The sequence below is a fragment of the Aquarana catesbeiana genome, linkage group LG03 (genome assembly GCF_042186555.1).
Source record: "Aquarana catesbeiana isolate 2022-GZ linkage group LG03, ASM4218655v1, whole genome shotgun sequence".
NCBI lineage: Eukaryota > Metazoa > Chordata > Amphibia > Anura > Ranidae > Aquarana > Aquarana catesbeiana.
The window spans coordinates 116937059-116953717 of record NC_133326.1 but is presented as its reverse complement, the minus strand read 5'-3'; the positions used below and the strand labels follow the sequence as shown (position 1 = coordinate 116953717).

Genomic DNA, 16659 nt, shown 5'->3' with positions numbered 1-16659 from the left:
AGGGTTTTCAGGTCCCTACAGTAGCAGATGGGATGGTGCACCTTAGGGTGCTTGATGCTGAGCTTCAAAGAGACCCCTTTACTTGGACAGACAAAATAGAGCAAAGTCTTGTGTAGCACCCTGTAGCACTTAAAACAGGGCTGCTAATAAATCTAGCTGTGCTAGGTGGTAACTAGCCTGGGTAAATGGTAGGTTGATCCACTGATTTCTGTCCTAAGACAAGTTTGGTGTAGTCTCTCTCTTCTGCCAATAGGTGGCACTGTTGCTTTTGGCATTAGAATGATGGATTAACATAAATTCAGGTAATGGGTAACTAGGTTGTCTCAGCCAATCAGCAGGAGTTTCTTTAACTGCTGTGTATGCTGGGATATGTTATTTATTTGGGAGGAGTCAGGTGATCGGGGTTCTTCCCGCCTGAGGCTGCGGCCTGGGTGGGTGTGTGTTCAGAAGCTCCTGGTTGCTAGGCCTGAAGCCCGAGGCCTATCCAGGAGGCAAGCTGGCTGCTAGGTCTATTTAAGGCCTATCCAGCAGTTCAGGGTTCTGCAAAGGAGTAGCAGCCAAGGTTAAGCCCGAAGCCTGGGGCGGAACTACAGGTGTTAGAGGCTGGGCCTGAAGGAAGCCTGTTCGTTGTCGGAGGTAAAGGAGAAGAAGTTGCCACAAAGGGACGACCACTCCTGTTACCAGAGGCAAGGTTGGAAGGGATGCAGTTCTGAAGGAGTACCAGAGCAGACGCTTTACTAGCCGGGGGCAGTGAAGTAGCTGTGAGTAAAGCTTGAAGGAGTACGGCGGGTAGCTGTAAGTAAAGCTTGAAGCTTGCTGGGGAATGGGATTTTTTTACAGTGCTTCAGATGTGTTTTTTTAACACACTCCCAGCTGCTACACCAGCCAGGAGTGTGTGTACTTTAGTAAATTCGACTGTCGGCTTTCATGTGGAAGTGATACAAGCGGCTGTGAAGTCGCCTCTCACTTCCACCACCCCTGCGATGTGCCGCCCTTGCCTTCCGGACGACCCCCCGCCTTGTTCACTGGGCTCCGCTGTCCCAACTGTGGGCCCGGTATTGTCATGGCGGGTGTAGCTGGGAAGGGCGGCGGCAGCTCAATGGACCTCCGTCCACTCAGCCTCCCTCCTGTACACAGACCGGGAAGTGATGTGTATGAAGTCACTACCTGGACCATAACAGTCATTCTCCGGGATAAGTGTTGGGGTAAGCAGCTGATGGAACATAGTCTGTGTTCCATCAGCTTCAGTGGATTAGAGAGGAGACCTCTAGGGTCTAATAGACCACGGGTGTCTCTATAAAGTGAACCTGTCACCTATATTCTATATTTTCTGGCTTTTGAACAATACATTTAAAAAAAGTGTCAAAGTGCAAAAATTCCACATTAACGGTAGCGCTGTGATATATAATCTCAATACCATTCATCAGGTGATAAAAATAGAAATAGAAAAAACATTAAAAAAATAGTCCATAATAATTCAAAATATTAACTAGATTATTTGTATAGCACATTTTAGAAAATGTTTATTTCTTTTATCAATTATCATTGCTGTTTTTTTTTTTTTGGTACAATGGACAATGAAGATGGCTACAAACTTTGGCCAATATAACAAAACAAAAACAACAGTATTCTTTTTGATAATATGATTTAAAATTGAACTGGTGGTACTGGGTCTAGCGGTAAACACCAGTATAAAAGCAGTATACGTTGGATGGATGATGGTTTGTCTGTTATCCAGCAATTGGAGGAAGGGGGGATGGCCTTGACCAATAGAATATGGAATATAATTTTGGTGGGAAGTGAAAGATCAATTAGGGGGTCATTAGTTAATAGTCTTGCTTGATACTATTCAGAGTATTGAAAACATTGTATCATAGATTGTTGTGTATCAGTAGGCAGCATTTGAATGAAAGAATATCAAACATCAAATAAACTGTGGGCCTGTGTTTACTTATGTAGGAAGGCCTCCACCTATTATTGCTGTTTTAATGTTAAAAGTATAACATTTTCTCCCTTTGCAGGTACGTAAGATGGAGAGCTAAGTCAGGTTCCCATTTTTAGAATAGGGGCAAAAAATCTGCATCCAGCATGACGAATTAATTATAAAGGAATGAGAGGGTATGGGGAGTTGGCTGTCTAAATTGGCAAAGGGGCTTGAAGGATGTCAATGGGCGGAAAATACCCTGCGATTTGAATAATAATTGCAAGAAATGTCATATCAGGATCGAGCTCTAAAACTCCAATGGAGGATCAGTTATGTTGGTGAGATTGAGGACTGACATTTTGAGATGTGAAGTCTGTTTTAATGTTAAATGCTACCAGCCATACTGTATATTGTAAGCTCTAACGAGCAGGGCCCTCTGATCCCTCCTGTATTGAATTGTATTGTATTTGTACTGTCCTCCCTAATGTTGTAAAGTGCTGCGTAAACTGTTGGCACTATATAAATCCTGTATAATAATAATATTGTAATACGTATTACCACTGTGAATGTATTTGCAAAATAAACAAATCACTACTATACTTTATGAAATTGTCCTTCCTTTTGAAATAAGGGTAAAAAAAGCATTTTGCTGGAGCAGGAACATTCACGTGCTCAGAAGGTGGAAGACTGCACACGTCTATTTGAACCAGTAGCTTTCACTGGACAGAATTATGCACATTTAAGCAATCACAGAGGTGTGCATAGACAAACACAAACACAAGGTTGCAGTCAAGTGTGCAAACATATGTGCATTTTTTCCTCACACTGCTTGCAGTACTAAAGACCCTACAGATGTTGTGTGTTTAATTCAGTGGAAGTAAATGGTCAATATACACGCTGTCTTGACTCAGACACACAATGATCACATATACACACTTTATGCATCTGGACAAAGCTGAAATGGAACCACTTTCTCCATTTTCTACTCACAGACATGCACGGCTTGAGTGTAATAAATAAAATGCATTTGAATTTAAGTGCCACTGTAACAATCTTTTTTTTTTTTCCATTTAGAAAAGAAATACTGCTGCCATAGTCCCAGTGGGCAAGGATACAAATTTCAGCAGTTTGCATCATGAGCTATATGAAACATTCGGGTTGTGTAAAATTAAAAACAAAAGCTTTATTTCTGCAAAAGGGTTCTGATCATTTGAAACATTCCCCAATAGATTGATTCACGGTGCACATACAGCTCGAAAAAATGTGCAGTGATTATTACAGTTAAAAACTGGTCCCCAACCAGTGGCTCAGATGCCATTCATGGCCAGCGCTCAGCTTTTCGGTGCCAGTCTTCACATCAGCTGTATCAAATACATGTCATCAGCATAATGTAAATTAGAGATAAAAGTACTTTTCATAACAGTACTGAACCAATCACGGTGTCTGCAGCCAAGAAGTAAATACAACATGGCACCTTTGTTGTCCAGAAAATCCTGTATTTGCTGCTCGGGCCTGCTTAGTGACTTGTACCTTTCAACAGAAACGATGTCCCCACTGTACCAAGATCAGAGAAGTAGGGTATGAGGCAAACTGGCCCACAGGAAAAAAAAGCCAGTCCCTCATAGGATTAAAAGCCAGTCCCTCATAGGATTAAAAGCCAGTCCCTCATAGAAATAAAAGCCAGTCCCTCATAGGAATAAAAGCCAGTCCCTCATATAAATAAAAGCCAGTCCCTCATAGAAATAAATGCCAGTCCCTCATAGAAATAAAAGCCAGTCCCTCATAGGATTAAAAGCCAGTCCCTCATAGAAATAAAAGCCAGTCCCTCATAGGAATAAAAGCCAGTCCCTCATATAAATAAAAGCCAGTCCCTCATAGAAATAAATGCCAGTCCCTCTTAGGAATAAAAGCCAATCCCTCATAGAAATAAAAGCCAGTTCCTCATAGTAATAAAAGCCAGTCCCTCATAGGATTAAAAGCCAGTCCCTCATAGAAATAAAAGCCAGTCCCTCATATAAAAAAAAAAGACCAGTCCCTCTTCGGAATAAAAGCCAGTCCCTCATAGAAATAAAAGCCAGTCCCTCGTAGGAATAAAAGCCAGTCCCTCATAGGAATAAAAGCCAGTTCCTCATAGGGATAAAAGCCAGTCCCTCATATAAATAAAAGCCAGTCCCTCATAGGAATAAAAGCCAGTCCCTCATAGGAATAAAAGCCAGTCCCTCATATAAATAAAAGCCAGTCCCTCATAGAAATAAATGCCAGTCCCTCATAGAAATAAACGCCAGTCCCTCATAGAAATAAACGCCAGTCCCTCATAGAAATAAACGCCAGTCCCTCATAGGAATAAAAGCCAGTCCCTCATAGAAATAAAAGCCAGTCCCTCATAGATCCCATCTTCTACCATGCTGTATTTAGCTATTGATCTCAGATGGCAGGAAAAGTTCAATACGGATTTTATACAGAAATGTATAATATGCAGTTCAGTTTTGGGCACCAGTTCACAAAAAGGATATCGGGGAACTGGAGAAAGTGAAGAGAAAGGCAACCAAACTGATATGAGGCATAAAGGAGCTCAGCTATGAGCGAAAATTATTTGAACTGCATTTATTCACATATGAGAAGAGGAGATTAAGGGGCGATATGATCAACATGTATAAATACATAAGTGATCCATATAGTGAGCTTGGAGTAGAGTTATTCACTTTTAGGTTAAATGAACTGAGGACAAGGGGGCACTCTTTCCGTTTGGAGGAAAAGAGATTCAACCTCCACATATGAAAAGGCTTCTTCACAGTAAGAGCTGTGAAAATGTGGAATAGACTTCCTCAAGAACTAGCCAGCTCAGTAGATTGTTTTAAAAAAAAGAGCTGGATGCATTCCTAGATGCAAAAAATATAACTGGATATTAACATTTAAAGGTAATAACAACAGAGATTGTAATTATTATTATACAGGATTTATATAGCGCCAACAGTTTGCGCAGCTCTTTACAACATGAGGACAGACAGCAAAGTTACAATACGATTCAACACAAGAGGAATCAGAGGGCCCTGCTCGTTAGAGCTTACAGTCTAGGTAATTGAGGGAATATCCAAATATCTCCCAGGGAATGAGGAAAGATTTTTTATATCCACACTGGAATAATGTGGACCATGCTTTATAGATTTTTTTTTTGCCTTCTTCTGGACCAACTGTGGGTAAAGGATAGTATATATGGAAGTTTTCTGTTTATTTTTTCTATTGATAGAACTACATGAACTTGTGTCTTTTATTCAACCTGACAAACTAGGTAATTATTTAGCTATGCGCAATTTTCCTTTAAAAGAAATCCTCAAAAATGGCAAAAAATGTGTATGTATATATATATATATATATATATATATATATATATATATATATATGTACTGATGCAGTACCGTGTCATAAAACAGACTTACTTCCTGTTACAGCCCCAAAAGTTTCTGTGGTAACAGTAATGCCCCGTACACATGATCAGACTTTCCGACAACAAAACTGTGAACTTTTGTCTGAAGGGTGTTGGCTCCAACTTGTCTTGCATACACACGGTCACAGAAATGTTGGCCAACATTTACGAATGTAGTAATGTACTAGACGTACTACGTGGTTTTTCAGCTCTTTAGCGCCACCCATTGGGCTCCTTCTGCTAATTTTGTGTTAGTAGAAGTTTGGTGAGTGTTGAATCGCGCTTTTCTTTTTGCATTTTTCATTAAGCGCTTTTCAGTTAGTTTCTGAACGGCCGTTCGTCAACCAGACATGTTGCGGAATCGGAGGAGATAACATATTATTTATTATTGGCCTTGGAGTTATTGCTTTGACATTATTTTTTGGGTTGAATAATAATGATTTGATTTGGTATATTTTTGGGATGCAAAGAATGCACTTTTTGGTTAAGTTCTATTGGCAGATAGCATGTCTATTTTTTTTTAATGCACACAATACAAAAATTGTGGAGAATAATTCTTCGCTATGTGTTTTACTTCAAATGACAGTTTGGGAGTAGGCAGTTACATTTTATAAAAAGCAATGTAAAATGAACAAGGGAAACCAACATAGTTGTATCTTTGATCTTAAAAACTACGGGATAATGGTGTTGTGGTAACTTGCACAAAAAATTTAAAAAAAGCATAATAATATTATTCTTGATATCACTAGAAAAAAAAACCCTTTGAAACTTCGTTTACAATAACTCCATCACTATCACCAGCAAAGCAATTTCATTATTATCCCATTAAAGAAGAAGAGAACATGCGCTGCATTTGTAGATTTCATAATTTGCCACGTCACAAATGTTAATTCTCCATTACGAACGCTAGTATACAAGACCGACCGCTTCTGCTTCTGAGCATGCATAGACTTTTGTGCGACGGACTTGTGTACACACGATAGGACAATCCGACAACAAACATTTGTTGGTGGAAAATTTGAGAACATGCTAGCCAACATTTGTTGGCGGAAAGTCCGACAACAAATGTCCCATGGAGCATACACACGATTGGACATTCCGCCAACAAGCTCACATCCAACATTTGTTGTCGGAAAATCCAATCGTGTGTACACGGCATAAGTCCAAAAAGCAGACAGTGGTAAATAAAGGGGTTGATTTACTAAAGGCGAATAGACTGTCCGATGTCCAAGAGAATTTGCAAGGGAGTTTTCTTCCCCAGACATTGTGAATGAGGTCAAACTCTGCTCACTTCCATCATACAATCACATACATACAAAAATGCTTTTTCTTTTATTTTCTTTACTTGTGACGTGGTGTTCTTTGTATGTGAATTTCCACCACATTTGCTAAGCTAAAACTAAGGGTCCTTTCACACTGGGGCGGTTTGCAGGCGCTATTGCGCTAATAATAGCGCCTGCAAACCGACCCGAAAGTGCCGCTGCTTTGATTCCAGTGTGAAAGCCCGAGGGCTTTCACACTGGAGCGGTGCGCTAGCAGGACGGTAAAAAAAGTCCTGCTAGCAGCATCTTCGGAGCAGTGAAGGAGCGGTGTGTATACACTGCTCCTTTACCGCTCCTGCCCATTGAAATGGGATGGCGCGGCTATACCGCCGGCAAAGCGCCTCTGCAGAGGCGCTTTACGGTGGTTTTTAACCCTTTCTCAGCCGCTAGTGGGGGTAAAACAGCCCCACTAGCGGGCGAATACCGACAGTAAAGCACCGCTTACAATATCGGCACTTTACCGCCGACGCCGCCCCTGCCTCAGTGTGAAAGGGCCCTAAGCGAAGATTCCCTTGCAAGGCTAACAGCCTACAGTATTTGCCTTAAGTAAATCAACCCCATAATGTCAGTCGCTCACCCCTCCTCGACCCCACCCCAATCAAAAAACAGAAAAATAAATTAAATTAAATTTTATAGCTTTATTTTTATTTATTTTGAACTAATAACGCTGTTAATTGTTGGGAAAATATAGCAATTTAACATTGATCTTTTGAATGCTCACAAAGCATGAATACTAAGACAATAGACGATGATCACAACAGTATGTAATGCATGAAATACGTCTTTTATTATTTAAGCAAAATGAAATACTAAGAGAGCCTATACTAATGGTGAGCATTTACATATGCCCTGTATATCCCAGGACAAGTCTTTGACATTTCTAATAGTATTTCTAACAATTTTTTTATTTTTATAAATGTATTTTCATCAGAACATTTTCAACCGTCATAACAAAATATGGTGTGGTATTAAACACAGAAATACAGATATAGACCAAGACATTTCAATCTCAACCTTTGGTGTTCTTGTCTCATGTGTGTAAGAATGAGACCGGTGGTAACAACACATACACTACAATATACCGTACAAGGTCACAGCTTCTTATTCGGAGAAGTCTTTCAATCAAAGTATATAGGTCCTGTAGCTAAAAGATGTCAATTTGTTACGATTATGATATGATTTGTTATGAGTAAAGATAAGAGGAAGGGTTGAGGGGAGGGGGGAGGTTATAAAGGAATGGGAGAAAGTCTGACTATTAGCCTGAGTCAGCTTCTGAAGAGAGCTCACAGTATATATTTTTACCTATTGAGTTTTGGGAAAATCAAAACAGCAGAGGAAAAGAATCATTATACAAATTCAGTTGTGAAAGCCCTAGATACAGAGCTACTGAAAAGGGACATTATTGAAGGGCACAAAAAATGCACAAGTCACAAACAATTTGTCATAAAGAACACCGAAGGCTTGTATATTGACTAAAGCCTATCGGACGATAAGACTATCGGACAAATGATCGCACATTTTTTTATTGCATGCTAGTCTCCATATCGAAAATTAAGAGGTAAGTAGAGTTCGAAAATTCTCGAGCAAAAATTCAGGAGTGATGTAATGTATTGTACTTGTATTGTATTTTCAGAGAAAAACTACTGATTAAACAAAAATCGTACGATCTGGTATGGTAAGTGAAAAATTTGTTTGTTCCTTCGGAAAATTTCGGGTGAAAGCTGTGTATTAACCACTTTCTTACTGGGCACTTTTACCCCCTTTCTGCCCAGGCCAATTTTTAGCTTTCAGCGCTGTCACACTTTAAATGACAATTGCGCTGTCATGCAACACTGTACCCAAATTACATTTTTTTCTTTTTTTTTACACCAATAGAGCTTTATTTTGGTGGTATTTAATCACCACTGGGTTTTTTATTTTTTGCTAAACAAACAAAAAAAGACCGGAAATTTTGAAAAAAAATTAACTTTCATCTTTTGTTATATAATTTAGCAAACAGGTAATTTTTCTCCTTCACTGATGGGCACTGATAGGTGGCACTGATGAGGTGGCAATGGTGGGCACTAATCAGGCAGCACTGATGAGGCTGCACTGATGGGCACTAATAGGTGGCACTGATAGGCGGCACGGAGAGGTGGCACTGATAGGCGGCACTGGTGGGCACTGATAGGTGGCACTGGTGGGCACTTATTTGCAGCACTGGAGGGCAATGATTTGCAGCACTCGTGATCACTAAGGGGACCGATGTCCCTCTAACAGAATCCGGTTAACAGTTTGCTTCTTTTCTTCACGCTGACACCTACTTCCTATACAATCTGATTGTACAATCTCCTTTAGATCTCCCATCAGCTATGTAGTACAAGGGCCTGTCTGATTGGATACAAATTGAATGGATTGTTCAGGTGTGTCCTCTTATTTCACAGGTATGGTAAATCTAAAGAAAATTGTGCAGAGATCGTACAATCAGATTGCATAGTGTGTGGCTATCTTTATACAAGTAGTTCTAGGCGCAACAATTGCCCCAGAGAAGCTCCAGAACTATTTTTGGAGTGGCGCATGGTGTGTTACCACAGTTTTGAGTGCGTTTGCTGCACTTGGGGAGCCTTTAACATGTAATGACAACACAAACACGATGCAAATTTGCAACATTTCTGAAACACAAGGCAAAGCACACATTTTCTGTGAAGTGCATTTGGAAACACAGAGATGTGAATAGAGCCCCATTGTTCTTGTGTAATAGCACCAATTTCACTTTCAGGCCCCATTCACACCTAGAGTAGTAGGAGTGCATGTTTTTTAGCTTGTTTTTCTAGCGACACACATAAGGCAGTCCAATAATTTCAATGGGCTGCGCTACACCTGGCAAAGTAGCTTGTGGGACATTTTGTTTTTTACTTCATTTGTCACCTATCTTTTTTCACTAAAAGCGCAAATAGGTAATTTTAGGTGTATAAATGTGGCCAAACACTATATAATCTGATTTTACAATCTCTGTACAATCTCCTTTAGATTTACCAAAACTATATAATAGGAGGACACACCATCTATCTAATCATTCTGTATCCAATCAGGCAGGCTCTTGCACTACATCAGGCTGCATGTTGTCCCAGGGAATTTAGCATGCAGCTTGAGCCTGTCTGAAGGGACGCTGGGGAAGCCAGGCAAATGTGCACATGGTTGAATTCCGGGGGTGCTGTGAAAACTTAGTTGACGGGTGAAGGTGTACTAATGAGGTCAGCTGGTAAACTCCCTCTTGTGTCGTACTGGCTAGTCTATCCTGTCTGCATACCAGGGAATTTCTGAAGTGATCTGCAAAATATAGCCATGGTTGAGGTAGGCCTTGTCTTCAAAATCAAAGAAAATGTGTATTTTTGTGCAACAGAGTTACATTAATGGTATATTGGTACATAGAGCTGGATTTTAGAAAAAAAAGGTGAACTTAGCCTTTAAACTCTCTAATGTGGGTGTATAAATTGGACTTGGATTGTCTGGGTGTACCCCTCCAATGTGATGTGATTAAACATCTGGCTGTGGTAAGAACATGAAGAAGTAATTTCTGGCGTTCTCTGTGGGGGAAGACTCAATAAGTATATGGAAGGGGCTAGTAGATTTTTAATTTGTAGGAGAGTGTAGACTAGGGTTTCCACTGTTTGCCAAAATGTCTGAATCTTAGGACAGATCTAAAAGATATGATAACGTGTTCCTGATTGTTTGTGGCACCTCCAGCAATGATCAGCTATATTGGGATTGAGCGTGTGTAAGAAGGTTGGGGTGTGATACCAATGATTAAGGATCTTGAATTTATTTTCCTTATTGTCAGGGCAGATAGATGTTTTGTGAGTTGTGGTCCAAATTGTACTCCATTGCTCTATTCCTCAGTTTATTCAGAATCGGTTCCCATTTAGCCACGTAGTAATGCTTTAGGGGTGTACCAGTGTATGGGATCTTCAAGAGTTGGGTTATTATGTATGAGATCAACTCTATGCAGGTTGCTGCCATAATGCAAAGCTTTTCTAAAGGTGTGTGTGTGTGGGAGAGGGAAATTAGTCCAGAGGAGATAGAATGTTTTATTTGGAAATAATTGAACAGAGCCCGTGAGGGCAAGATGTATCGTTCTTGGTTGTGAAAGGCAAGAATGATTTGGTCTGCATCATTAAGGTTGCCTATGTAGAAGAGAGAGTTGAGTTCCCATGGCATAACCATGTGATGGGTGAGACTATCCACAATGACTGGTGTGTGGAAGAAAGAAATCATGAGAAAAGCAGCTGACATCAGCGCAAATTTCTTCTGGCATGTTTTCCAAGAACCTCTTTAATATCTCTGTCCCCCATTTGTTTGTTTACCTAAACTTTTTTTTATGAGAAATCATCTGTGAGTTATGCCAGTGACTAGCATCTCCTCCTTTCCGATGTCAAGGATTGGTGGGCTCAAAAGCTTCTGCAGCGCTGCCACTAAAGTCTGCATGCTCCTCTTCAAATAAGTCAGCCTCATGTTTTGATGTAAGTCCTAATCATCCTACTTGCACACGATGGCATGACCCAGGTTGGGTGCCGGGCTAAACTACTAAATATCACAAATCCTGTTGACATTGATTCAGTTTTTTTGGACCCTCTCCCCCAGGCCATGCCAGGTAGCATGGAGCTTTGAGTCAAGCAATTGATTCCCCCACAGACATTGCGATCTGTGAGGGGAGCCATTGCTGGACTGGATTAAATGCTGGACCAATGAGCTGCAGCTTGCTGCGGGGAAAATAAGAAAAGCAAAATGAAAAACAAAGATAAGATATTTCTGTAATGTTTTTAAAGTGTAATTAAAGGCGTTTTTTTTTTTTTTTTGGATGGAGTGGAAAGGAACCGCCTGTCAGATTTGTATTGCTGTCTAAGCCCCTGTTAGAAAGATTCATCTTCTCTATTTGTCCTGTTATCACCAAATGCAAAAGTGAAGGAAAATCAAAAATTTGGGGCTGTCCCCAGAACAGGGGAAACCTTTCAATGGGGACACTAGTTCAGGTGAGATATAGTTCAGGTGGCGGGCTTGAGGTGGAGAAGAGTAGTGTTGATGGTGTATGCAGGTGGACCGGGTCATCACTCCTGCTTTGGATTGCCACTGCTTGATTTGACTGCTTTTAACAGGGTGGTCAATACCATCTGGTAAGAGTCCCTGTGTGCTTCTCTGAGTGGTGGAGGATCTTTCTTCTTGCTACACTTTTTCTTCTGGCTACACTTGTATCCCATAATATTTACAAACTACCACATGCGGATTATGAATAGACTTTTTAAGTGTATAACTATAACTCATTTTTCTGTATTCACTTTGGTGTAATTTTATTAAGTTATAGTGGTTTATTAAGAAACGCTACACTTTTCTTTTATACTAGTTCAGGTGACCCTGGTGACAACCAGGGATTTCCTCTCACTACCTGTTTTGGCTATGGGACAGGGAGTGAAGGGAAATCTCCCCGATGGGAGAAAAAAAAACTCATAGGGGTTAAAACCTTCTTTACTCTCTCCCCTTTAAGGGTACATATTCTAAAATGTTTTTAGCGTGCTATTTTTCATAGTTACAGTAGCTCCTTAAAAGTCATCCTTGAACGTGGCTCACAAATTGAAAAAGGTAGAGACCTCTGCAGCTTGATGGCTTGCCACATTCATCCATCAAGATCTAGATCCACCTTTGGCAGTTTATATTCAAAACTGACTAAACGAAAGGCTGGTAACTTTAGCAAATGTTTATACAGTGTAAACGTAGAAATGATCCATCTTCCGTGATGAACGATTCTAGCTGGCGAATTCAAAGTTCCACTGCACCCACACACTGACAGCATGACGGAAATACTGACACATACAATTGCAGCGGACCCATTCATTTCACTTCTCACAGCTACTATGCTAATCCAACAGTCACTTTTACCACTACTTGAATATTGTCATCAGATCATATGACTTGTCTATTTCAATAACAGAACGTAATGCAATTACATCAATCAAACTCTTACACTGACTCATGCTACCGACTCTTGAATCTACATTTGATACAGGCACAAATTAATACCCAGGCTATTAAACTTATATAAAGACAGTCGGGGTAAAGGCTGCCCAACTACAATGGTCCAGTCAATCCAGACTCTACCATTCATCCATACATACCAAGACAAATGTCTGCTTTATGTAATGTCAGGCACTACAGTAACAGTTTCTTTCAGAAATAACCCCAATTTTTCTTTAGAGGGCAACTCCACTTTCCTGGAAAAAGAAGCGAATAAAAAATATTGTAATTGAAAATTATTGAATATTACCTTTCCTTTTCAAACTGGTTTGCCATCTGGTCTCTGGCTTAGGCCAAAATGATGTCATACATCCCAAGAGTATTCAAGGGAATTTTTTTTTCTTTCATCTGGAGGAGGGGGTTTCTCAGCTAAACACACATTCCTGCCTGTATGCCTGAGCTAAGAGCAGATGGAATCCAGAAACTAAATGCTACATGAATCATCTGCCCTTAATCAAGATGGCTACAGATAGAAATGTGGGATTTCCCTAGCAATTTCTCAACAAAATAAAGCATGGAAACATGGATGGATGGGTGAATTTTTGCTGTGAATATTAAACATGAATTAAATCAAAATTATTAATAAAAAAATAAAAAATGCATGGTCCATAATCCTTCATTACTCTCAGACTGTTAGGGGTGTATTTAAATTGTACTGACAGATGAGGCTGCAAGGGAAAAAAAAAAAACGTTTAATCTAGCTTAGCTCCTAAAAGAAAGAAGGAACTTCTGCTGCTTATTTAACTCTCTTTTTTGCTCTGCTCTTGCAGTACTACCTTGAGCCTTTCATAGTCCATTCTTTATCCAAAGCTCCTAGCCTGAATCACCTAGGTCTTTTTTCACACACTTGAAAGATAAGGATCCAGTAACTCAGATAAACATTCTCACAAACACTGGCATCTGTTGATTGGAATCACTTTCAGGAATTCGTTTTTTTCTTCTGTTCCTAGAATTACCTTTTAGAAAAGCAAGTTCAATCATACACATTCCACCCACAAGCCACTTACCTAAGCTATGCTCTGCACCAAAGATACAAGTAGACCTATATAAGAGAAACATATGTAAGCATTTGAAATATTTCACCAGCCAACATGGTAAATTGAACCTAGTTCTTTTAACCCTATTACAAAGGAAACTTATTATAAATGACTTAATTTCTATATATGTATCTTTTTTACAATAAATTTTCCCTAGCGTCTGTGTGGTCTGAAATCTACTGACTGTATTTCACAGACGTTAAGCACAAGATTAGGCCAATAATACAGGATATCCAAAAGGTGTTCTGTGATTCTATTAAATCATTTTTCTACCGTACATCAACATATAACTGTGGATTTATCACTAACACATTTGGAACATATAAATTATTATTTTTTTTTTTTATCCAAAGGTTATTTTTAGAAATTTCCATTATATTGGCCTAAAGCAAAATTTACTGTATATGATCGCCATTGAAAAGGCTTTTTCATCCTTTTTTAAAAATCAAAGCAAACTCACCCATCCATCCATCCGTCCATGTCTCACTGCTCTTTGAAAAACGTCCCCTAGAATTTCTGGCCTTGGCCATCTTATCCCTTTCACGCATAAGCCTATTTCTGACATTTGTTGCTTACAAGTTAAAATCCGTATTTTTTGCTAGAAAATTACTTAGAACCCCCAAACATTATATATATATATATATTTTTTAGCAGAGACCCTAGAGAATAAAATGGCGATTGTTGCAATATTTTATGTCATATGGTATTTGGGCAGCGGCCTTTCAAACGCATTTTTTTGGGAAAAAAGACACTTTCATGAATTAAAAGAAAAAAACAGTAAAGTTAGCCCAAATGTTTTGTATAATGTGAAAGATGATGTTACGCCAAGTAAATAGATACCTAACATGTCATGCTTTGAAATTGCGCACACTCGTGAAATGTCGACAAACTACAGTACCTAAAAATCTCCATAGGCGACACTTTAAAAAAAAAAAATGGTTACCAGGCTGGAGTTACAGAGGAGGTCTTTTGCTAGAATTATTGCTCTCACTCTGACGATCGCGGCGATACCTCACATGATTTGAACAACGTTTACATTTTCGGGTGCGACTGACGTATGTGTTTTCTTTGTTGCACAAGCATGTGGGGACGGGGGCACTTTAAAAATGTTTATTTATTTTTTCTTATTTATTTTATTTTATGAATTTTTTTACATTGTCCCTTACAAAAAAATATGATCACTTTTATTGCTGTCACAAGGAATGTAAACATCCCTTGTGAGAGTAATAGGTGGTGACGGGTACTCTTTATGGCTGGATCAGGGGTCTAAAAGACCCCAAATCCCTCCTTTGCACTTAAAAGTATTCAGACGATTCTGAATACTGTAATTTTTTTTAAATCGGCGCCATTGGCAGTCGAGTAAACTGGAAGTGACGTTGTGGCATCCCTTTAGGGATTTTATACCGGAGACCCGATCAGAGCCGAATCCAGCTTTGTTCCGGTCTCAGCCTAGCCAGCAGATGCGCCGGCTGGTGGCTTGGGTCTCCCAGTGGGACGGGAGGCCCAGGAAGAGCGGCAGAAGGTGGCAGGGGGGGGGGGGACGTCCCCTCCCGCTCCCTTAGGATAACAGCTGAGCGGCTTTTAGCCGCATCAGTTGTTATCACTAAAGAGCCAACCACCCGCTCTAAAAAACAGTACAGGGGTGAACCCCTTCAAGCCATGAATGCAAATTTGCATACGGTCGATGTGAAGGGGTTAATAAAGGGCAGGTGATTCATACAGCATTTACTTCCTGGAATCCATCTGCCCTTAGCTTAGGCATGCAAGCAAGAGGGCATGCATAAATGAGAATGCTCTTCCTCCCCTCCTCCAGATGAAAGATAAAAAATGCTCATGAAGTCTCCTTGAATGTATGACATCATTTTGGCCTAGGCCAGAAACTAGGAAGCAGCTGAATAAATGGAAAAAATAATAATAAAACAAGTAAATATAATATGCTTTCCTATCTATTTACTAACTATAGACACATAAGGATTACAAATAGTTAATGTTGTTTGAGAGAGTTTTGTTCTGCTTTAATAATATTCTCCGTTGAGTCATTACTTGTTCACTAATGCAGATTATGTTTCAGCTCAGTTTTGCCATTTCACGATCTACATTCTAGATTTTCTCCCATTCTGTGCCGCATATTCCTTTCACAACTGTTCAGTCCATCTCTTGCCTCATCTTCCGTCTGCATATTACCATTATCACTTCTTTGTTGTTTTGTAGGGTACATTCATACTATGAGGTTGATTTACTAAAGGCAAATAGACTGTGCACTTTGCATAGTGCAGTTGCTCCAGAGCTTAGTAAATAAGGTAAAGATTCATTTTACAAAGAATACCCAATCACATGCAAGGAAAAAAAAAAAAAAAAAAAAAACAGCATTTTTGCTTGCACGTGATTGGATGATGGAAGTCAGCAGAGCTTCTTCTCATTTACTAAGCTCTGGAGCAACTGCTCTTGCAAAGTGCACAATTTATTTGCCTTTAGTAAATCGACCCCTATATGTGGTGACAGACGCTTTTCCTCGTGGTAAAACGTCTGTCACCGCAGGGACACACGCGAAAAAATCGTTTCCTATGTGTTCCATTCACACTGCAATGCAGTCTAGGGCTGTGCTGCAGCATTCTGCGATAAAACGCTGACATGCTATATTTTATCGCAGGGTTGCCGTGCCAAATCACACGGCAATGTACAGAAACGCAGCGTATCGCAATGCTGTACATTGCCGTGAATGAAGTGTATGTTTAGTACATTATAAATATAAAAACAAAAGTAAAGGGAGCCATGTGATGCGCTAAATTGTGCACCGCAATGTCCCCTACCACTGCTGCCATCGATAGCTGCCGGAGCGGTGGATCGCTCTGTCACCTCTGCTTTGCTGTGTGAATACAGCCTTAAATTAAACCAGAGCTTACTTAA

General features: G+C 39.9%; 1 protein-coding gene across 5 annotated transcripts in view; it reads right to left on the bottom strand.

Moving 5' to 3' along the window:
- Window positions 1-16659, bottom strand: part of LINGO1 (leucine rich repeat and Ig domain containing 1) — a 595405-nt gene that overhangs the window by 270012 nt on the left and 308734 nt on the right. For 2 of the 5 annotated variants that reach the window (XM_073619050.1, XM_073619049.1), the window contains exon 3: window positions 13723-13757. The exons of the other annotated variants lie outside the window; for them this stretch is intronic. The gene's annotated coding sequence lies outside the window, so the exon portion shown is untranslated. The remainder of the gene's footprint in view (window positions 1-13722; window positions 13758-16659) is intronic. 5 annotated transcript variants of the gene reach the window in all.